This window comes from Mustela putorius, unplaced genomic scaffold (genome assembly GCF_011764305.1).
Source record: "Mustela putorius furo isolate JIRA1106 unplaced genomic scaffold, ASM1176430v1.1 tig00000228_pilon_pilon_pilon, whole genome shotgun sequence".
Lineage (NCBI taxonomy): Eukaryota > Metazoa > Chordata > Mammalia > Carnivora > Mustelidae > Mustela > Mustela putorius.
Genome location: NW_025421322.1, coordinates 26,515,852 through 26,520,962, shown reverse-complemented (window position 1 = coordinate 26,520,962; position 5,111 = coordinate 26,515,852). Strand labels below are relative to the sequence as shown.

Genomic DNA, 5,111 nt, shown 5'->3' with positions numbered 1-5,111 from the left:
AGAGGGAAAAGCAGGTTCCCCGCCATGCAGGGAGCCCAATGTGGAGCTCGATCCCAGGACCCTGAGATCATGGCTGAAAGCAGCCACTCAACCAAGCGAGCCACCCAGGCACCCCAAGAGTTGCATTTTAGAAAAACTATATAGAAAGCTCACAGGCCGTCAAGGCCGGAGGCAGGAAGTACAGCAACGGGAATGTTGTCAAAGCCCAGGCAAGACTTCGGAAAGGCCTGAACCAGGAGATGCCAATGGCTATGAAGAGACCAGGGAGTCAGCGCCACCGGAGAGAGATTCTTCTGTGGTTCTGTGGTTCACTGCTCTGTGCTCATTCCCTGGCACACAGCGGGTGCCCGTAACTATTTATCGAGCGACCCATAAATATTTGTTGAATGGCTGACACCAGGGACAACTCAGCAGCCGAGCAACAGGACTCGGAATGAGCGGATGGACAGGGAACGAAAGAGGAGCCATGGCAGAGCAGATTCTAAAATGACTCCCAGGTGTTGCCTGAGCAACCAAGGAGGCTGGAAGGAGTGTCTCATCGAGACAGGAACTCAGGGCCGAGAGGAGCCCTTAGGTCGGACCATGACGCTCCCAGCTTTGGGCCTCCAAGCCTCCGGGGCCTCGGCGGACCGTCCAGGCGAAGAGGAAGTTCGCCAGGCGGCGCTGGGTTTAGACCCAGAGTGGGAAGGTGAGATCTGGGCTGCAGAGTGGCATTTCCTCTGGGAACAGCAGGCTTTACTATTTGGGCCAAATGTCCTTTTCGAGCTAGGAAGGCAGTGGGGCCTCTGCTAGCCTCCCCCAACCCCCGGAAAAATTCCAGAGAAGGCGATAAACCCCAGTCCGTGTGGATTCGGCCTCTCGGCCTCCGGCCACACTCTTCCCTCCTCAAAGCGAGCTCCATGCTTGGCTTCCTCCTTCCATCCACTCGGCCTCCAGGATGATCCCACCTCTCTCCTCTGTCCCCCGGCTGCCTCCAGCCAGCCTAGCACACAGAGGTCTGACCTCCAGGTCCTAGATTCCTGTGGCACTTGCATGGACTCCCACTCTGCACCCTTTCACACTACGGTGGTGTTCCTTTGGGTTTGGGCATGTGTCACAGGGACTGTCTCCTGCGCCACTGCTAGGGACAGCAGCCCCCTAGCCCATCCCTCCTACGAACTTGCCTCCTCTCCAGATAAATCTAGTGTATCTCCAGCCCGCGAGCCAACGCCATGTACTTGAACCTGGGTCTGACATTCCTCCCCTACCCGAAAACTTCCTCAGATTCGGCAAGGCCAGGGGACACAAGCCAGATTCCTTGGCCTGGCATACGAGCTTTCTCTGAGCTAGCCCCAACCTGTGCTTTCAGTCTGACTCTCGGCTCTGCAGCCCTGCAAACCCAACCTTCCAACCGATTTCACTTCCCCTACAGAGCCTGCGTCTGTCATCTACCAACCATGTCTCCAGGGGCAAGTTCTTGAAGCTCTCCGTGGGCCTCCGTGGAATAAAGACAGTAACAGTATCTACCTCTCCGTGGAATAAAGACAGTAACAGTATCTACCTCTAGGACTGTTACAAGGGTGAAATGAGTTAATGTTTGCAAAGTGTGCTGGGGCTGGGCTCATAATGCTGGCTTTGCAGTCATTGCTGGCCCCACTGCTCCCTCTCTCCAGCGTCAACTTCCCTAGCACCGGCTTTCACAGTACAGGCCGCTGCCCTTGAAGCCTCGTCCACAGATGCCACCCGGGCCCCCACGGCCCAGAGAGCCGGGGCACTGTCTACATTGTTGCAGGACCACAGTGACTTGTCTTCACCCATCAGCAGTCAGTAAGGTCCCGTGGTTAGACATGGTGGCCTATTCCCTTCTGAGACTCCCATGTCCCTCATTGTTGCTCTGAGGCCGGCACGTCCCTCAGCAGAGTACGACAGCATGATTAGTGAAAGTGGAGTCTGGCAATCTCAAGTTCACACCTTGGCTCCGACACTAACTAGCTGTGCAAACTCAGAGAAATTACTGAACCTCTCTGAGCCCCAATGTCTACTGATGCTCATCTCATTCTCACCGAGTTGTGGGAACAAATCCAATGATGTCTGGAGAAGCTGACATGGTCTGGCTCAGAGGAGGCCCTCGACCAAGGTCAGTTTCCTTTCCACCTTTAATACATGTTGAGCTCAGGTCTTCCCCAGCTTGAATGGAAGCAGGCAGGAGCAGGGACCAGGTCTCGGTCCTATAAATGAGAGGATCTGTGCGCTCACAGTAGATGTTCAATAAACACATGAACCCCAACAGTATGAAGCTTGAAGGAAGCAGCTTCCTGCGAAGTCCCTCCTTGGTCCCCATGTCAGGGTGGAAAGGGTCAACATCTAAGTGACCCTGGGGGTAGGCAGGCAAGGTAGGGGCTGGAGGGGACAGGAGACTAAAATGAATTTGATTTGTGGCCAACTTGCTTCTGGCCAAAACCCCACCACTCCCCTCCTTTTAAAGGGAGAATAAAGGATGCTGTTCCCAGGGGACATCCAGCGTCCCTTTCCATTGCCACCTCCAGAGGCTACGAGACACGATGGACGTTCCAGACTCTAGCCAGACCCAGCAGTATCTCCTTTCTGGCTACTGGAGGGAGAGAGGAAGCCATCCCTGCCCTGGCTCCAATTCTATTTGCTTTGCGAGGCAGGCATCCCTGCGGGCCTCGTTCCGTGGCCCCACGCCAGGCTCTGGCCACCCTCTCGTTACCTAATGCTTTCCTAATCTGCAGTTTACACAAGACGAGTACAAATCTCTCTGAGAACACCGAGAGAAACATCCCACCAGCCACCTCCCGGGCCAGCCCGCACCCCACTTCTGCACGGTTGGTTTCATCATGGAGGGGCTCACTGTTCATTCCTGCGTGGACCACTTGGTGGGTCACTCAGAGCTCCATTTCTCCCGTAAGGCTTCACCCCTCCTCCGCCATCCCAGTCTGTGCCTTCACCCCTCCTCTGCCTCCTCTTGTAATGGATTGGAAATTCTATTCTATACAGAACAGTGAGCAAAGCCTTACATCTTTCTGTCTTGCTACAAGACAGTAGCTCTTTCAACGAACGCTCCTGGAAAAATTAGATAATCGATTGTTTATATATATAAAACTTGGTTCATGTCACATATAAAAGTTAACTCAAGGTCTCAAAGTGGATCACTGACCGAAATATAAAACCCAAAACTCTAAAGCTTTCAGAGTAAAGTAAATGTAGGATAGATATAATCTTTGTAGCACTGGGTTAGGCAGAACTTTTCTTCTAATGGAAAATAGATAAATCATAAAGAGAAAAAAGTGGTAAATTGGGCTTAACAAAAATGTAAAACTTTTTTCTTTGTCTTGTTTCTTAAATTCCACATATGAGTGAAATCACACAGTATTCGTCTTTCTCTGACTGACTTATTTCATTTAGCGTTATACTCTCTAGCTCCATCCATGCTGTTACAAAAGGCAAGATTTCACTCTTTTTCACAGTTGATTAATATTCCAATATGTAGAATAGAATATAACATACAGAATGGAATATAATATGTATAATCATATCTTCTTTATCCAGACAAATAAATAAACAAAAAGACTCCCGGCTAAGGAGAACAAACTGGTGGTTTTCAGAGGGGAGGTAGGGGAGGAAGAGAGAAATAGGTGATGAGGGTTAAGTGTACATTTGTCATTATGAGCGCTGAATAATGTACAGAATTGTTGAATCACTATATTGTACACTCAAAACTAATGTCACACTGTATATTGATTATACTGGAATTTTTAAAAATCAATATTTTTGTTTTAATGTGAAACTTTATCTCCTCCAAAGGAACTCTTCAAGAACATGAAAAGACAAGGAAGAACTACTTGCAAAATGTATCTTAGATAAAGAACTTGTATCTGCAAAATAAAAAAATTTCCCACAACTCAATAAGAAAACCAACATCCCAACTGAAAAGTAGGCAAAATACTTGAGCTGAGACTTCAGAAAGGAGAAGGAGATGGCAGGTGAGTGCAGAAGAAGATGCTGAGCCTTGTTATTTGTTAGGGAAATGGAGTCTAGAACCATCATTAGATATCACAACACATCTACCAGAATGGCTAAAACATCTATTGATCTCTCATCAAGTTAAATGTATGATCCTACAATCCCACTTCTAGGTATTTACTCAAGAGAAATGAAAACATGTACCTACACAAAGATATGTACACGAATGCTTGGGGCAGTTTCATTCATAACCCCAAATTGGAAACAACCCAGATGTCTCTCAACTGATGAAAGGATAAACAATATGTGGTATATCCATGCAATGGAATATTACTCAGCAATAAAAAAAAAAAACCCACACTGGTATATTTTCAACAGCACAGAGAAATCTCAAAAGCATTCTGCTAAGTGAAAGAACACAGACACGAAAGATTATGTCCATTTGACCCCCAAACTCTAGAAACAAACAGATCAGTGATTGACAGGGGCTGTGGGTAAATGAGGAGGTTCGCTACAAAGGGCACAAGGGCACTTCTTCATGGAAATGATTAATATGTGAGATTTGATATCCATTTGCTTGACAAATGGAAACATTTGGCAGATCTCATCCATCCATTCACTAGACAAAGGTGACTTTTAATGTAGGGATATTTCATCTTCATGAATGTGACTTTTATTTTTTTAAAGGTTTTATTTATTTGACACAGAGAGAGAGAGATCACAAGTAGGCAGAGCAGCAGGCAGAGGGAGAAGCAGGCTCCCCGCTGAGCAGGGAGCCCCATGTGGGGCTTGATCCCATGACCCTGGGATCATGACCTGAGCTGAAGGCAGCCGCTTAACCCACTGGGCCACCCAGGTGCCCTGAATGTGACTTTTAAATAACAGAAAATAGAATAAAGTAAAATAAAAGGTAAATCCGATGGTACTTGTCCTTCACATCATGAGGATAAAATGACATTAATAATAGTAACAGCCAACATGCAGCAGGCACTGTCCTAAGAATTTTTTCCCACACTGTCTCGTGTCAACCTCAAACAACCCCTGCAGGTCCTCAAGCACACCAAGCACTTTCCTATCTCAGGGTCTTTGCACTTGCTGTCCCCTTTACCTTCTGTCATATAATCCATCTCCCATATCCCACTGGTCTC

The 5,111-nt window shown here is 47.8% G+C and overlaps 1 long non-coding RNA gene across 1 annotated transcript; it reads left to right on the top strand.

Annotated features, from left to right (window-relative positions):
- Nucleotides 1–404: 404 nt before the first annotated feature.
- Nucleotides 405–1,568, top strand: LOC123391490. Its single transcript, XR_006606209.1, has 2 exons — nt 405–688; nt 1,412–1,568. It is a non-coding gene; the product is annotated as an uncharacterized LOC123391490 (long non-coding RNA).
- Nucleotides 1,569–5,111: the final 3,543 nt, after the last annotated feature.